Below are 19,880 nucleotides of genomic sequence, written 5' to 3'. Positions count from 1 at the left end.
GAACCCTTTCCACTATTGCTGGGAGTCTTCACTGGGGTCATCCTTGTGAGTTCCTAGGAGTTTTCCTAGCAACGGGTTTCTATTTAGGCCCATAAGGCTCCCTCGATCACGGTATCTCTTTCCTTGCTCTCCCACCCCGTACCCTCACAACTAGACCATCCCATCCCTCATGTTCTCATACACTATCCCTTCTCCTTCACATCTCTTCCCAGGCCTCCTGTTTGCCCACGAAATTTCATCTATTTCCTCTTCCCAGGGTGGTCCTCATGTTTCTGTTAGGATCCTCTTTATTACCTAGCTTCTCTAGAACTGTGGATTGTGGTCTGGTTAACCTTTGCTTTAAAACTAGTATCCACTCATGATTGAGTACATACTGTGTTTGTCTTTCTGGATCTGGGTTACCTAACTCAGAAAGATTTTTTCTAGTTCCATCCATTTGCATGCAAATTTCAAGATGTTATTTATTTTATAGCTGAATAATACTCCATTGTGTAAATGTATTACATTTTCTTTTTCTATTTTTTACTTAATTTTATTTTTCCATTAAAAAATTTCCACTTCCTCCCCTCCTCCCATTCCCCTCCCACTCCCTCACTCACCCACCTCCCTCCCCCTCCAGTCTTAAGAGAGGGCAGGGTACCCTGCCCTGTGGGAAGTCCAAAGCCCTCTCTCTTCCATCTAGGCCTAGGAACGTGTACATCCCGACAAACTAGGATCCACAAAAGCCGGTACATGCAGTAAGGACAAGTCCCAGTGCCATATATCTTCTCAGTCAACCCCCACTGTCAGCCACATTCAGAGAGTCTGGTTGGATCACATGCTCGTTCAGTCCCACTCTATTTGGATTTGGTGAGCTCCCATTAGATCAGGCACACTGTCTCAGTGGGTGGACCAACCCCTTGCTCATCTTCTCCCTCCTTCTGCTCCTCAACTGGTCCTTGGGAGCTCACTCCAGTACTCTAATGTGGGTCTCTGTCTCTATCTCCATCCATCGCCAGGTGAAGGTTCTATGGCGATATTTGAGATATTCATCAGTGTGACTATGGAACAAGGCCAGTTCAGGTACCCTCTCTTCTGCTGCCCAAGGACTTAGCTGGAGACATCCCCGTGGACACCTGGGATCCCCACTAGAGCCAAGTCTCTTGCCAAACCTAAAATGGCTCCCTTAATTAAGATATCTTCTTCTCTGATCCTATATCTACCCTTCCTCCATCTCAACCCTCCCACCTCCCAAAGCTCTCCCCAATCCTTCCCTTCTCCCTTCTCTCTCCCCCTCTCCTCTTCCCCCACCCCACCCCACCCCATCCCCTGGCTCCCAATTTTTGCCTGGCGATCTTGTCTGCTTCCAATTTCCAGGAGGATCTATATCTGTTTTTCATTAGGTTTACCTTATTATTTGGCTTCTCTAAGCTTGTGAAATATAGGCTCAAAGTCCTTTGTTTATGGCTAGAGTCCACTAATGAGTTAGTACATACCATATTCATCTTTTTGGGTCTAGGTTATCTCACTTAGGATAATGTTTTCTATTTCCATCCATTTGCATGCAAAATTCAAGATGTCATTGTTTGTTACCGCTGAGTAGAACTCTAATGTGTGTATGTGCCACACTTTCTTTGAAAGTTATACACAAATCTTTGTTATATTCATAGCTTGCTAGGTTTAACATTTTTAACTTATTGGCTCACACTATTAAATAATATATTAGTTATTATGCAAAGTAGTTCTGTCATTAAGGAAATTCCATACATAAATCAATCTCTATATTATTTATTTGCTCTACTCACCATCCCAAGTCAGGTAACTTCCCAAATTATTCTAGAAAAAAAGCATTTCAAAATGCCTGAAATGGGTGTGGTGTTGTTTTATTTCATTTCAATCCAATGTGACAGAAGGACATGTGACATCCTAATGAATGAAAATATCACAGTTTCACCAATATTTAAAGAAGCATTTAGAATATTATGCAAATGTTTAATTGATGAATTGTTCTTTAGGTATATCTACATCTATGTTTTTGCACCCTAACATTCTTAGCAAAAATTCCACATTTCTTCAGAGGTATTGTGGAGTTAATTATAAAAAACAGTATTTCCCATACTTTCAAAATGATAATAGAAAAGATGGTCACCATCTCACACATTTTTATTTCTATGCACTTAATATACTGAGGACAGACATCTACAGGTGTTTGAAGACAATGTAAAGTACATAGCAAGATCCCTTTATATCTTTATTTTTTTATTGAAATAGATTTATCAATAATATATTCTGATTAGGATTACCCTTACACCAACTACTTCAAGACTTCTCCATAAAGCTATCAGCATCCTTTCTTGTTCTCTCTCTCTCTCTCTCTCTCTCTCTCTCTCTCTCTCTCTCTCTCTCTCTCTCTCTCTTTCTGAGACAGAGTTTCTCTGTGGCTCTGGAGCTTGTCCTGGAAACTAGCTTGTAGACCAAAGTGAGCTCGAACTGCGAGAGATCCACCTGCCTCTTCCACCTGAGAGCTGGGATTAAAGGTGTGCACCACCTTTAGGGTGAGGGTTAGAAAAACCTGTATGTTTTTTATTACTATTCAGTTTTCTATATTAAAAGGGCATCTAGAAAATATAGAAAACTAAATAGTATTAAATAATATAAAAACAAAACAAACAAATATGAACAGGACAAAACCATTGAGAATCAAAGCACATGGAATACATAAAGACAAAGAGAAAACAACAGCAAAATGTGTCGGCCATCCTGATCTGAGTGGACAGTACTACTACTTGGAACTAGAATATTGACCAAGCAGATCTGCTACGTGAGGGTGAGACCTATATGCAACTGAGGTCTCTGTTGACATTTGTGGCCCAGGTTGCCACTAAGGCCTATACAGAGGGACAGGATCTTGGCTGGAGCCTGTGGCTATGTTGGAGTGTTGGAGTTATGCCACAGCAGGAGCCATAGAAATATGGGTGTCCTGTGCTCTCCCACGGGGTGAGGGAGAGCGTTTGTGCCCAGGATACTGCAGAGGGCCATGCATGGCTAGGCTCATGGCCCTAGAGCAGCCAGGGTTGGGATTGACTACATGGTTTCTGTTGCCTCGAAGTGCCATTAATATACCCAGTGTCAGATTAGCTACCTAAACTCAGGTATGATTTTTTTTTTTTTTTTTTTTTTTTTTTGGGTTTTTCGAGACAAGATTTCCCTGTAGCTTTGGTGCCTGTCCTGGAATTAGCTCTTGTAGACCAGGCTGGCCTTGAACTCACAGAGATCCCAGAGATCCGCCTGCCTCTGCCTCCCGTGTGCTGGGATTAAAGGCATGCGCCACCACCGCCTGGCTCAGGTATGTTTCTTAAGGATCAGGATGCAATTGTGACTAAACCTTCTAATTCCTTTGCCTAAAACTAAAAAAAAAAAAATGATATCTGTCAAAGGACTATATTGAAGTTTAAATACCTCCTTAAATAAAGTTTCAGGTAAAGATAAATGGATTGAATTGAAATTCTCAAATGCAAAAATAAGAAAAATAGAATTTCTTATTTCAGATTTGAAAATTTATGGCTATTAGACATACAGTCTGTGTTTTTTTCTTTAGTGTTCATGGTGTAACTAAGTACATTTATTTGTTATGAACAGTGCCATTGGAAGATTATGAAGATATGTGTGATGACAATAAAACTAAGAAGCCGTTGGTACGTAAATATTTAAATTTAAAAGACTGTTATTACAATTTTTTTAAAAAAAAAAAAAAACAATTTAGCTGGGTGGAGAGATGGCTTAGAGGTTGAGAGCACTGACTGCTCTTTCAGAGTTCCTGAGTTCAGTTCCCAGCAACCACATGGTGGCTCACACCATCTGTAATGAGATCTGGTCTCTTCTGGCATCCAAGCATACATGCAGGCAGAATATTGTATATATAATAAAAAGATTTGCAAAAAATGTAGCATAGAGCAAATAGTATTATGTTTTTAAGCTTCTCTATTCAATACTCTACTATAAATATATTTAAATGATAAATGTTTCCTTCTAGAAGAGCTATAATTAATGTTAGGCTAGAAGCAACAAACTTTAAGGTAGGTAACGTAATTATTATCAAATAGATTTAATTCACATTTTTACTGTGTATCATGTTTATAAATTAAATAAGTCCAAAACTGAGTTGTGAGGCATATTGAATTAAGGCCAGTAAAAAATATAGAGGCATTCTTTTTTATAATTAATTAATTAATTTTGCAATCTGGCTGCAGTTTTCCCTCCTTTCTCTCCTTCCAGACCCTCCCCTCCCTCTTCTTCTGCTTTTATACCCTAATCCACTCCTACCTTGTTTCTGTTGAGGATAAGGCAGGTCTCCATTGATATCCACAAACATGGCATATCAAGTTGCAGTAAGACTAAACACCACCCTCACCTCCACCAGGTGTTTAGGGTGGGCAAAGAAACAGCATCCAAAAAGCCAGTAAGAGTCAGAGATCCCTTGCCCCCACTACTAGAGATTCCACATGAGGGTCAAGTACACAACTTAACATATGCAGTGTGCCTAGGTCAATTCCATCTTTGAGCCCCTGGGATCCCTGGTTAGTTGATTCTGTGGTTGTTTTTGTGGTGTCCTTGAACCCTCTGACTCCTACTGTCCTTTCTCCTCCTCTTCTTTGGGATTCCATGAGCTCCAGTTGCTCTTTGCCCTTGGGTAGAGACATTCCTAAGAGTAAAATTTTGTTAGCTTCACCACTTTCCTCAAAGATATCCAAACACTGTCAGCTCCACTGTTTAACTAAAGTGGATACGTTGCTGAATTTTATAAATGGATCTGAAGATAACATATGTGATAACATTTCTTATAGTTGCCAAATTTTATGGTGCATGAATGTGAAATTTAAAAATCGTCTTATATTTTCCAATTATTCCAAGTTAACATACTCAGAGCTCTGAAGTTCCACTGTGTTCCTTTCTTTGGGCCAACCTGTTTTCATTTCTGTGAGCACCTTCACATTTAGGTTGCCCAAGAAAAAGGAAGGTTCATAAAAGGCTGTGTGAGAACTCTCTTAGTGCGGATAGAGGAGCACCCCCCCCCTTTTGTTGTAGAAGAAACAAAAGTCACAATTCTAAAAGTGACTTTCAATGCTATATGTCACTAGCAGAGTGTTTCTTTTATAACAGCTATATAGAAATTAGAAATATGAGTTAGAAATGCATATATGAAAGAAAAAGCTCCAAATGAAGAGTGTCCCATTTAAAAATTTAAAAGATAAAAGAAAAAATATCTTTTCACGTAGAAATAAATGAAACAGAATTCTCCAAACTTTCCATGACCTCTTAAGACAAACTGAGCACATAAAAATTTTATGAAGTAAATTCTTAATATGCAAGAGTCAACTCATAAAGACCATTGGGGAAAACAGCTTTGTGTTATTAAAAATAGTTAACTTTAGTATCCAACTCTCAATTAAAGGTTAAAGCCAAAAGGAAGAATCGTATAAGCAGTGAAACAGAAGATGCAGTACAGGCCTCTGAAGGTACAGAAGCATCTGTGACTCCTGATGTGTCTGGGGCTACTATTGGGGCTGCTATTGTTTCTGCAGCGGTTGTTGCTGCTGCTACTCCCACTGCAGCAGCCACTGCTGCCTCTGCTGCGGTAACTGCCGTTATGGCTGCTGTTGCTCCTGCTGTTGCAGCTGCTGCCTCTGCCGCTGCAAATGTTAATGTTCTCGCTGCTGTTCCTCCTGATGCTGCACCTGACAGTTCTGTTCCTGTGGCTACTGCGACTGCCGCTGCCACTGTTACTGTGGCTTTTGTGACTGCTACTTCTCTTACTGTTGAGTTTGCTTCTGTTGCAGCAGTGGTTGCTGCTGCTGTTACTGCAGCAGCTATTTCTGCTGCTATTGGTCTTGCTGCAGCAGCTGCCTTCGTTGCTTCTGTTGCTGCTGCTGTAGCTTCTTGTGTTCCTCCTCCTGTTACCGAATAAGCTTCAATCCCTTCTACTGTTGCTGCAGCTACTGCTGCTGCATTTGCTACTTATGCTGCTGTGTCTCTTCCTGTTGCTGCCGCTGCTGCTGCTAACCGCTGCTTTTGTTTTTCCAGGCACTCCTGCTGTAACTACTGCTGCTACTTCTGTTGCAGTAACAGATCTTCCCAATGCTCCTTCTCCTGCACCTACTACTGCTGCTATAAAAACCTTTATTCCACAGAGAACCTATGTAGAAGCTAGAAAGCCACAACCTGCTGTTGAGGAGACAGAGAAACATGATGGGTAAGGCTAGGAAGAACTCAACCGAGGTATTGTTTCTGCCCTGTACATTAATTCTACTTCTTGATAATTTCCATGCCTAACGTGAGGTTTGACTAGGGATAATCTTGGACAGCCAACAAGCAAACCAGGACAAAGAACATTAGGTAATATTGTATACCATCAATGTTGATGAATTTTGTTTAAAATATTACAATCTGGGTGTCAAAGGTGAGGCAAAAGAAATTTGGAAACCAGTATGTATATCAGTTTTAAACCATAATAAGGTAACAGTGATTCATTTAAAAAATATCACAACTTTGATCTAACAATTTAATTTCACTTTGAGGATGGGCTCTTTTAGAATAGAAAAAAGCATAACCACAAACATTCTGATAATCAATATAGTATATCATAGGCAAAATAGAAAAGGTGCACATATATGTGATACATAATAAACATTGTTGAAGAATGTTTAATATACAGGTTTTGAATGTGCTTGTAGATGCATGCACAAGAAACAAGGAAATTTTTTTCTGGATACTTGTCCTGAGTGTGAGATGTCTCCAGCAGTAGGGGCCCATGCATGTTCCCTCCCATCTGGGGTTCAAGTGTAAGTATATATCCCATAGTAATTTCAGAAACCTGAAAATAAATTAGGACTGTCAGCAGGATAGGAGGATTGGGGAACAGTAATGAAGGGAATAATGGAATATAAGATATCAGATCAGGAAAATGAGAAAGAGGAGGCCTCTAATTAAGTAGGGGGAAGAGAAATACAGCAGAAGGAAAGGGGCAGTAAAATAATAGTAAGTATTCTAAAGAAAGTAATAAGGAATTAACTATCTACCTGAAAAAATATACTACACATAAGTTTGTGTGTGTGTGTGTGTGTGTGTGTGTGTGTGTGTATATATATATATATGTTAGAACAAACTTTTTTTATATGAGCTGATAATTACCATCCATGAGTCAAAGAATTCCTAACCAAAACCTCAAGATCATACATGAGATGCCCTCTTTTAAGGTGTTGATCACAATTGTCCAAGAAATCTTACATACTAATAGTCTTTAAAATATTAAAATGACTATTTCTATTGCATTTGGTTGCTTCCCAGATGTAAATTTCTATTGCTGAAGGCACCATGCACTTCAAGATGCAGGGCCCAGATGCTCCTGAGCTGGAACTCATTGAGAAGTAGCTCCCATGATACCATGCAATCTTTCAAAAATTATATATTAAAAATAAATGCATATTTCATATATGTATGTATATATACATATATATATATGCATGCATGGACAATGATAAAAAAGATGAAATAAATTTGTAACAGCAAAAATAGCTACAGTGGAGGGTTTGAAAGAATATTGAAGGATTAAATGATGTACATACATAAATTCAAAAATAAGATCATTAAAAATAAAATAAGAAGCCGAGCGGTGGTGGCGCACGCCTTTAATCCCAGCACTCGGGAGGCAGAGGTAGGCGGATCTCTGTGAGTTCGAGGCCAGCCTGGTCTACAAGAGCTAGTTCCAGGACAGGAACCAAAAGCTACGGAGAAACCCTATCTCGAAAAATCAAAAAAAAAAAAAATAAATAAATAAATGAAATAAGAATAAACTTGATGTAGTAATTCATATTTAATAGTATACACACTACTATGATTGCTTTGTCTTGACTGTCAGAAAATTTATCAAAATTAATTTTTCATAATTTTATTAACACCGAAATTATTTTCCATTTTCTATTCTATTTATTACTAAATTGTACTTATAGAAGATACTATGTGATTTTAAATATATATATACATATGTATATATGAACTTTACAAATGGCATAACTAGTTATAAGGCATCTTCTATGAATACCTAATCATTTTAGATATTAGCATTTTTTATGTGTTAATGTTACCTAAAAATATGTTTTCTATTTATAGGGACAAAAAGAACAAAGCTAAAGAAAAAATTAAGGTATTGTATAAACAGGTGTTAATTAGTTCAATATATTTTATGAAAGACAGAAATATATTACAAAAACAACTATATTTAATTGCAAAATTAGATAATGCTGATTGTAATGGCACTTCCCTGGAGTCTCAGCAGTCATGAGACTGAAGTTGGAGGATTTCCATGAGATCCTGACTAACCTGAACTCATTTATAGGTTCCAGGCAAGCCTAAAATACAAAAAAAGAAGAGTCTGAAAAAGAAGGGCAAAATCTGTAGAACTTTTTGTTTAAATATAGTATATTTGAATGTTTAAGAAGGTAGCTATTGTAAAATGCCTTGCAAATTGGTAATTTCAAAAGGTACGCTTTTCTCTGATTATAAAAGAAGATGAATTATCCCCTTTGTAGACAGTATTTTTTATCTTACAGGTTCTAAAGTCAAAAAGAGACATACATGATCTTAATGCCTTGTCTCGAATAATTGAATCGTGTTCAGCAGAAGGTGAGTTTCCAATAACATTGCATTAATATAAAGTGATTTTTGTATTACATGTACACACACTGCTTGTAACTGCCTGTGGAACCCTGCTGAGTTGTCATGCTCTTCATACAAGAATTATCCTTGAACTAATCTAAAATGAAAGCACTGTATTCTCTTGGTCAAACGCTATGGCCATGGGGGATTGTTGAAGCAGCTTACCTGCAGCAAGCTTGCTACTGGCTGGCTGGTGGTGGAGAAACCCAGAATTTTGCCCCTGGGGGCCTAGAGATTTTATTCATAATTTATTGGAATTAAATAAATACTAAATTCTTTCAACAGAAGCTGACTTGGAAATGGAATCAGAGAAAAAGGAGAAACTTTTTGTTGACAATGAAAGCAAAGAATCATCGGTATGTAAAAGTTTAGTTCCTAAATTTAATAAATATAATTTTCTATAATAGACAAGCATGTGTATGCTACATGCAGTCTTTTTATACATAGATATTTGGGGTGAACATTTCATAACTTGCAGTTCAATTTTAAATATATTTAGTTAGAAATGTTGAACACTCTTAGAATGCACAGAAACCCATATTAGTTTCACTTTATTTTCCCTTATTTCCTTATTTTATTAATCAATTAAAAAATGTAAGGTAAAATATGAAAATATGTTATTAAAAATAACTGAAATATGAAGAGTAATACAGAAATATTTGTTATTTTGTAAACAAACAGCAACTTCAAACTTTTGTTTTACTTTCAAAGGACAGAAAATACAATGAGAATAGTGGCCATTGATATTGAATAGTCATTGGAATATATTGGATCTTAATTAATTCAGACACTCTAAGTTTGCATTTTGCAGGTAACTGTAGTCTATTCTACTGAGAAAATAGGCTGCTCTGTGCTTTAGTTCCCCCTGAAAAAGTGTTATTCCTTTGATGCTGAATAATCTTTGTACCAAGCATTGTCATCAATGTGATGTTTATATTCTCTTTACATACCAGTTTAATCATGTACTTGATGTAGATAGCATATATTCTTCTTGAATATATTTTGAAATAATATACTTACATTTAACTAAGAAATATTGAAATACTTGTTTTTAAAATAGTAGTTTAATTTTTCCTATTAAGTAATGGGAAAATCTTGTGTAACTCATTTTGGTATTTGTTTTTACCAGGATAATATGAAGCATCATCCACTGAGGCGAATGCGTCAGTTTTTAAAGGGACTAGTTCCAAGACGTCGAAATATTACAAGAAGACAAGGGAAAGGTAAGAGGTGCATGTTGTCAATATTTCAAAAATGCATTTTTGTGGTTTGTTTGCTTTTTTCCCCTTATTCATTTTGTTTTCAAATCAGGATGAACTATATATTTATGAGCCCAGAGATGGCTATCAAATGCACGGTAAAAAAATAATGTGTACAATATGATAACAAGTAAAGTATCTTATAAAGTTTAAGTGACATTACAAATTTATAAGATTGAGATGGGATGTGAAATATAAATCTGTAGCAAAGTATTATTTAATTGCAAGATTTAATAAACTAAGTAGTTAAAAAAGAAAGAAAAATGGAGAATAAGAAAAATAGATGGTACTGCGAGACCATGAAAGGTAGTTTGACAAATATAAACAATGGAAAGGTGAAAATAAATAGTGTTTCTTTTTTCTAGAAAAAAAGTGATGGAAGCAGTAAATGTGCAAAGTATATAAATCATGTTTTAAAGCACAGATTTGAAAAAAAATATTCTGAATTTTTCTGTCTTCTTTATTTTGTCCTTTTGGAGCCTTGCTAAGCACTGAGATCATGGTCCTGCACATCTGTGCTTTACTTACCATAGGCATATGTTAGCATATTGAGTCTGCCACACACATAGAAATGTTATTTAAAATGCTGCTATTTTAAAAGATAGCATCAAATATGTCAAAATAACAGAGTTGGAAATAATTTCATGGTGTAGGTATGGAGAGACCCAGAAATGTTGAGACACCAGAGAGTTTTTATACTTCAGTTTGCAGTGCCTGGTAAGGATGAGCACAAGGTTATATTCCAAGAAGTATAATAAGTACAACTGAACAAGCAGAGGAACTGAGGCTGTCAAAGATTCTTACTGGCAATATAGACCCGCTGCGGCCCTGGTACTTGAGATCATAAACCAAGTATATGCTGGCGAAGGTCTTGTACTTGGCATGCTCCTTATGGGTAGCCCCACTGTGGATCCCATTCTCCAGAAACACCTTCAGCACCCTACAGTTCTCACATCATGAATTCAGGTCATTGTTAGACAAATGTGAAATATTAGCAAACAGCCTGTGTGAACCATGATAATAATGCTCATGCCAATCTCGTTCCCAGGACTCATAAACTCTGTAAACTTTTGGTGAGGCAAGAATAAAAACCTGCTCAGTCTGACTTAGGTACCATTACCACCTCTCTCTTGCTCTCTTTAAAATTGATGGGAGTCTCACCAACATGGCTACCTAAACATAATCAGCACATAAATGACAACTGCAGACATACTAAATTACATGGGGAAAAATACTTACCATAAGTGATTTTCAGTGTAAAAATGTTATTCCAAACTAATGTATAATAATTTTAAAGAATTATTATAGAAGATCTTCCTTGAATACTAGCAGACCTACTTAACCTGTAGCAAGTTAATATGCAATATTTAATTAGAAATACTATTTGTGTTTGCTTTAAATAACCTCGCATCAATACTAGAGGATAATGTTACACCTAGTTTATAGTCTATAATCCTTTTCATTCAGGTAACTCAAAAAGAATTCATGGGGATATTTGGGAACATGTAATCATAACTATTATACACAAGTGTGAATGTTTTATAACTTAGCTTTTACAGTTGTACACAGAGACTTATTCATCCACAAAACCTTTGTGTATAACTAATTGTTTTTCTTTCAGCATATTGGCATCAGTTTTCAATTCCTAAATTACAAATGAACAAAAGTGATTGATTCAATTTTAGAATTTCATGAAATAATTTTCTGTGAAGGGTTCCATTAAAGAAATACACATTTACCTTGTGTTTGTTTATTCATTAACAATCAAGCCAAGTCTCAGGATTATGATATGATCCTATACAAAGCATGTTTGTCTCTATTAATTAACTGTTCAGCATAGTATATTTTTCTCTTCTATTTCAGTTACATTTATCAATACTGCCAGTTGATTAAAACCATATTCTCTAAAGCAAACAAGAAACATTATCTTCCCAAATGAATTACAATGAACGACCTACATAATTTCTTTTTATAGATATAGGATAGTCGTTTTTACATGTAAATTACTATATTTTTTCCTGGATTTTTTTTTTTTTAGAATCTCACAAGATATGTTGCCCCAAAAAGGTAGGTAATTCCATTTCCCCCATAAAACTTTCATTATATTTTATGAAATATGAATCAATTACTGAGTGTTTTGCTTCAAATTCCACACAGGATTCCACTGAAATAAAAGGCAATAAAGAAAATACAAAATTTGAAAGAAAAGAAATATACATATTCAAGTCAGGTAACTTCCCAAATTATTCTAGAAAAAAAGCATTTCAAAATGCCTGAAATGGGTGTGGTGTTGTTTTATTTCATTTCAATCCAATGTGACAGAAGGACATGTGACATCCTAATGAATGAAAATATCACAGTTTCACCAATATTTAAAGAAGCATTTAGAATATTATGCAAATGTTTAATTGATGAATTGTTCGTTAGGTATATCTACATCTATGTTTTTGCACCCTAACATTCTTAGCAAAAATTCCACATTTCTTCAGAGGTATTGTGGAGTTAATTATAAAAAACAGTATTTCCCATACTTTCAAAATGATAATAGAAAAGATGGTCACCATCTCACACATTTTTATTTCTATGCACTTACTATACTGAGGACAGACATCTACAGGTGTTTGAAGACAATGTAAAGTACATAGCAAGATCCCTTTATATCTTTATTTTTTTATTGAAATAGATTTATCAATAATATATTCTGATTAGGATTACCCTTACACCAACTACTTCAAGACTTCTCCATAAAGCTATCAGCATCCTTTCTTGTTCTCTCTCTCTCTCTCTCTCTCTCTCTCTCTCTCTCTCTCTCTCTCTTTCTGAGACAGAGTTTCTCTGTGGCTCTGGAGCTTGTCCTGGAAACTAGCTTGTAGACCAAAGTGAGCTTGAACTGCGAGAGATCCACCTGCCTCTTCCACCTGAGAGCTGGGATTAAAGGTGTGCACCACCTTTAGGGTGAGGGTTAGAAAAACCTGTATGTTTTTTATTACTATTCAGTTTTCTATATTCAAAGGGCATCTAGAAAATATAGAAAACTAAATAGTATTAAATAATAAAAAACAAAACAAACAAATATGAACAGGACAAAACCATTGAGAATCAAAGCACATGGAATACATAAAGACAAAGAGAAAACAACAGCAAAATGTGTCGGCCATCCTGATCTGAGTGGACAGTACTACTACTTGGAACTAGAATATTGACCAAGCAGATTTGCTACGTGAGGGTGAGACCTATATGCAACTGAGGTCTCTGTTGACATTTGTGGCCCAGGTTGCCACTAAGGCCTATACAGAGGGACAGGATCTTGGCTGGAGCCTGTGGCTATGTTGGAGTGTTGGAGTTATGCCACAGCAGGAGCCATAGAAATATGGGTGTCCTGTGCTCTCCCACGGGGTGAGGGAGAGCGTTTGTGCCCAGGATACTGCAGAGGGCCATGCATGGCTAGGCTCATGGCCCTAGAGCAGCCAGGGTTGGGATTGACATACATGGTTTCTGTTGCCTCGAAGTGCCATTAATATACCCAGTGTCAGATTAGCTACCTAAACTCAGGTATGTTTTTTTTGTTGTTGTTGTTGTTGTTGTTGTTTTTTTTTTTTTTTTTTGGTTTTTCGAGACAAGGTTTCCCTGTAGCTTTGGTGCCTGTCCTGGAACTAGCTCTTGTAGACCAGGCTGGCCTCGAACTCACAGAGATCCGCCTGCCTCTGCCTCCCGAGTGCTGGGATTAAAGGCATGTGCCACCACCGCCCGGCTCAGGTATGTTTCTTAAGGATCAGGATGCAATTGTGACTAAACCTTCTAATTCCTTTGCCTAAAACTAAAAAAAAATTTGATATCTGTCAAAGGACTATATTGAAGTTTAAATACCTCCTTAAATAAAGTTTCAGGTAAAGATAAATGGATTGAATTGAAATTCTCAAATGGGAAAATAAGAAAAATAGAATTTCTTATTTCAGATTTGAAAATTTATGGCTATTAGATATACAGTCTGTGTTTTTTTCTTTAGTGTTCGTGGTATAACTAAGTACATTTATTTGTTATGAACAGTGCCATTGGAAAGTTATGAAGATATGTGTGATGACAATAAAACTAAGAAGCCGTTGGTACGTAAATATTTAAATTTAAAAGACTGTTATTACAATTTTTTTAAAAAAAAAACAATTTAGCTGGGTGGAGAGATGGCTTAGAGGTTGAGAGCACTGACTGCTCTTTCAGAGTTCCTGAGTTCAGTTCCCAGCAACCACATGGTGGCTCACAACCATCTGTAATGAGATCTGGTCTCTTCTGGCATCCAAGCATACATGCAGGCAGAATATTGTATATATAATAAAAAGATTTGCAAAAAATGTAGCATAGAGCAAATAGTATTATGTTTTTAAGCTTCTCTATTCAATACTCTACTATAAATATATTTAAATGATAAATGTTTCCTTCTAGAAGAGCTATAATTAATGTTAGGCTAGAAGCAACAAACTTTAAGGTAGGTAACGTAATTATTATCAAATAGATTTAATTCACATTTTTACTGTGTATCATGTTTATAAATTAAATAAGTCCAAAACTGAGTTGTGAGGCATATTGAATTAAGGCCAGTAAAAAATATAGAGGCATTCTTTTTTATAATTAATTAATTAATTTTGCAATCTGGCTGCAGTTTTCCCTCCTTTCTCTCCTTCCAGACCCTCCCCTCCCTCTTCTTCTGCTTTGATACCCTAATCCACTCCTACCTTGTTTCTGTTGAGGATAAGGCAGGTCTCCATTGATATCCACAAACATGGCATATCAAGTTGCAGTAAGACTAAACACCACCCTCACCTCCACCAGGTGTTTAGGGTGGGCAAAGAAACAGCATCCAAAAAGCCAGTAAGAGTCAGAGATCCCTTGCCCCCACTACTAGAGATTCCACATGAGGGTCAAGTACACAACTTAACATATGCAGTGTGCCTAGGTCAATTCCATCTTTGAGCCCCTGGGATCCCTGGTTAGTTGATTCTGTGGTTGTTTTTGTGGTGTCCTTGAACCCTCTGACTCCTACTGTCCTTTCTCCTCCTCTTCTTTGGGATTCCATGAGCTCCAGTTGCTGTTTGCCCTTGGGTAGAGACATTCCTAAGAGTAAAATTTTGTTAGCTTCACCACTTTCCTCAAAGATATCCAAACACTGTCAGCTCCACTGTTTAACTAAAGTGGATACGTTGCTGAATTTTATAAATGGATCTGAAGATAACATATGTGATAACATTTCTTATAGTTGCCAAATTTTATGGTGCATGAATGTGAAATTTAAAAATCGTCTTATATTTTCCAATTATTCCAAGTTAACATACTCAGAGCTCTGAAGTTCCACTGTGTTCCTTTCTTTGGGCCAACCTGTTTTCATTTCTGTGAGCACCTTCACATTTAGGTTGCCCAAGAAAAAGGAAGGTTCATAAAAGGCTGTGTGAGAACTCTCTTAGTGCGGATAGAGGAGCACCCCCCCCCCTTTTGTTGTAGAAGAAACAAAAGTCACAATTCTAAAAGTGACTTTCAATGCTATATGTCACTAGCAGAGTGTTTCTTTTATAACAGCTATATAGAAATTAGAAATATGAGTTAGAAATGCATATATGAAAGAAAAAGCTCCAAATGAAGAGTGTCCCATTTAAAAATTTAAAAGATAAAAGAAAAAATATCTTTTCACGTAGAAATAAATGAAACAGAATTCTCCAAACTTTCCATGACCTCTTAAGACAAACTGAGCACATAAAAATTTTATGAAGTAAATTCTTAATATGCAAGAGTCAACTCATAAAGACCATTGGGGAAAACAGCTTTGTGTTATTAAAAATAGTTAACTTTAGTATCCAACTCTCAATTAAAGGTTAAAGCCAAAAGGAAGAATCGTATAAGCAGTGAAACAGAAGATGCAGTACAGGCCTCTGAAGGTACAGAAGCATCTGTGACTCCTGATGTGTCTGGGGCTACTATTGGGGCTGCTATTGTTTCTGCAGCGGTTGTTGCTGCTGCTACTCCCACTGCAGCAGCCACTGCTGCCTCTGCTGCGGTAACTGCCGTTATGGCTGCTGTTGCTCCTGCTGTTGCAGCTGCTGCCTCTGCCGCTGCAAATGTTAATGTTCTCGCTGCTGTTCCTCCTGATGCTGCACCTGACAGTTCTGTTCCTGTGGCTACTGCGACTGCCGCTGCCACTGTTACTGTGGCTTTTGTGACTGCTACTTCTCTTACTGTTGAGTTTGCTTCTGTTGCAGCAGTGGTTGCTGCTGCTGTTACTGCAGCAGCTATTTCTGCTGCTATTGGTCTTGCTGCAGCAGCTGCCTTCGTTGCTTCTGTTGCTGCTGCTGTAGCTTCTTGTGTTCCTCCTCCTGTTACCGAATAAGCTTCAATCCCTTCTACTGTTGCTGCAGCTACTGCTGCTGCATTTGCTACTTATGCTGCTGTGTCTCTTCCTGTTGCTGCCGCTGCTGCTGCTAACCGCTGCTTTTGTTTTTCCAGGCACTCCTGCTGTAACTACTGCTGCTACTTCTGTTGCAGTAACAGATCTTCCCAATGCTCCTTCTCCTGCACCTACTACTGCTGCTATAAAAACCTTTATTCCACAGAGAAACTATGTAGAAGCTAGAAAGCCACAACCTGCTGTTGAGGAGACAGAGAAACATGATGGGTAAGGCTAGGAAGAACTCAACCGAGGTATTGTTTCTGCCCTGTACATTAATTCTACTTCTTGATAATTTCCATGCCTAACATGAGGTTTGACTAGGGATAATCTTGGACAGCCAACAAGCAAACCAGGACAAAGAACATTAGGTAATATTGTATACCATCAATGTTGATGAATTTTGTTTAAAATATTACAATCTGGGTGTCAAATGTGAGGCAAAAGAAATTTGGAAACCAGTATGTATATCAGTTTTAAGCCATAATATGGTAACAGTGATTCATTTAAAAAATATCACAACTTTGATCTAACAATTTAATTTCACTTTGAGGATGGGCTCTTTTAGAATAGAAAAAAGCATAACCACAAACATTCTGATAATCAATATAGTATATCATAGGCAAAATAGAAAAGGTGCACATATATGTGACACATAATAAACATTGTTGAAGAATGTTTAATATACAGGTTTTGAATGTGCTTGTAGATGCATGCACAAGAAACAAGGAAATTTTTTTCTGGATACTTGTCCTGAGTGTGAGATGTCTCCAGCAGTAGAGGCCCATGTATGTTCCCTCCCATCTGGGGTTCAAGTGTAAGTATATATCCCATAGTAATTTCAGAAACCTGAAAATAAATTAGGACTGTCAGCAGGATAGGAGGATTGGGGAGCAGTAATGAAGGGAATAATGGAATATAAGATATCAGATCAGGAAAATGAGAAAGAGGGGGCCTCTAATTAAGTAGGGGGAAGAGAAATACAGCAGAAGGAAAGGGGCAGTAAAATAATAGTAAGTATTCTAAAGAAAGTAATAAGGAATTAACTATCTACCTGAAAAAATATACTACACATAAGTTTGTGTGTGTGTGTGTGTGTGTGTGTGTGTGTGTGTGTGTATATAAGTTAGAACAAACTTTTTTTATATGAGCTGATAATTACCATCCATGAGTCAAAGAATTCCTAACCAAAACCTCAAGATCATGCATGAGATGCCCTCTTTCAAGGTGTTGATCACAATTGTCCAAGAAATCTTACATACTAATAGCCTTTAAAATATTAAAATGACTATTTCTATTGCATTTGGTTGCTTCCCAGATGTAAATTTCTATTGCTGAAGGCACCATGCACTTCAAGATGCAGGGCCCAGATGCTCCTGAGCTGGAACTCATTGAGAAGTAGCTCCCATGATACCATGCAATCTTTCAAAAATTATATATTAAAAATAAATGCATATTTCATATATGTATGTATATATACATATATATATATGCATGCATGGACAATGATAAAAAAGATGAAATAAATTTGTAACAGCAAAAATAGCTACAGTGGAGGGTTTGAAAGAATATTGAAGGATTAAATGATGTACATACATAAATTCAAAAATAAGATCATTAAAAATAAAATAAGAAGTTGGGCGGTGGTGGCGCACGCCTTTAATCCCAGCACTCGGAAGGCAGAGGTAGGCGGATCTCTGTGAGTTCGAGGCCAGCCTGGTCTACAAGAGCTGGTTCCAGGACAGGAACCAAAAGCTACGGAGAAACCTTATCTCGAAAAATCAAAAAAAAAATAAAAAATAAAATAAAATAAAAATAAACTTGATGTAGTAATTCATATTTAATAGTATACACACTACTATGATTGCTTTGTCTTGACTGTCAGAAAATTTATCAAAATTAATTTTTCATAATTTTATTAACACCGAAATTATTTTCCGTTTTCTATTCTATTTATTACTAAATTGTACTTATAGAAGATACTATGTGATTTTATATATATATATATACATATGTATATATGAACTTTACAAATGGCATAACTAGTTATAAGGCATCTTCTATGAATACCTAATCATTTTAGATATTAGCTTTTTTTATGTGTTAATTTTACCTAAAAATATGTTTTCTATTTATAGGGACAAAAAGAACAAACCTAAAGAAAAAATTAAGGTATTGTATAAACAGGTGTTAATTTGTTCAATATATTTTATGAAAGACAGGAATATATTACAAAAACAACTATATTTAATTGCAAAATTAGATAATGCTGATTGTAATGGCACTTCCCTGGAGTTTCAGCAGTCACGAGACTGAAGTTGGAGGATTTCCATGAGATCCTGACTAACCTGAACTCATTTATAGGTTCCAGGCAAGCCTAAAATACAGAAAAAGAAGGGTCTGAAAAAGAAGGGCAAAATCTGTAGAACTTTTTGTTTAAATATAGTATATTTGAATGTTTAAGAAGGTAGCTATTGTAAAATGCCTTGCAAATTGGTAATTTCAAAAGGTACGCTTTTCTCTGATTATAAAAGAGGATGAATTATCCCCTTTGTAGACAGTATTTTTTATCTTACAGTTTCTAAAGTCATCAAGAGACATACATGATCTTAATGCCTTGTCTCGAATAATTGAATCGTGTTCAGCAGAAGGTGAGTTTCCAATAACATTGCATTAATATAAAGTGATTTTTGTATTACATGTACACACACTGCTTGTAACTGCCTGTGGAACCCTGCTGAGTTGTCATGCTCTTCATACAAGAATTATCCTTGAACTAATCTAAAATGAAAGCACTGTATTCTCTTGGTCAAATGCTATGGCCATGACCAATGCCTCCTCTTTGTTGACTCTGATTAGTCCCTGTGCCTTCACACTTTTGAGGTCATGTTACCATTATCTCCACATAGACCAGCAGTAAATCTAGAACCATCATCCTTGCTATCAAATCTTCTGAGACCTCTGTCACATGTCTGTGTGCTTCTATATATTTCTAAAAAAAATGATATTTGATTTCTCCTGTCCCTCATTTAAAAATCAACTGCCACTTCTCAGTGCTAGATTATGAAACATTTCACTCTTCTATCTTCATCCCAGGCTGGTGAGTACTGAATTCAACCTTCCCAACCCCAACACCTTTAGTTTGGTCACTTTCTGCCTGACTACTGGCAAATCAAAAGTTTTTAAAAGCTAATATGAGTGATAAGTCTTTATAGTGTACAAGAGGATATTTCACAGCACTCCCTCTTTTCTGTCTAATTAAAAAGTAAAATTTTACCTTTAACAAAGTAAAATTTTATATAACAAAATCAGTTATTAAGTAAGAATTACAATTAGAGTATCCAGTATATTTGTATTTTGCAAACTAGCAAAAACATTCTATTATCTGTATTGTCTTAGTGAGTTTAAAGTTTTGAATTTAAGTTACTTTCTATTATAAATAAGGAAAACTATTATAAGTATTTAGTCTCCAACTTCATCAAAGACCCCAGAAGGGTGAAAAT

Source organism: Chionomys nivalis, chromosome 9, assembly GCF_950005125.1.
Source record: "Chionomys nivalis chromosome 9, mChiNiv1.1, whole genome shotgun sequence".
Taxonomy (NCBI): domain Eukaryota; kingdom Metazoa; phylum Chordata; class Mammalia; order Rodentia; family Cricetidae; genus Chionomys; species Chionomys nivalis.
Note: the sequence above shows the minus strand (reverse complement) of the source record.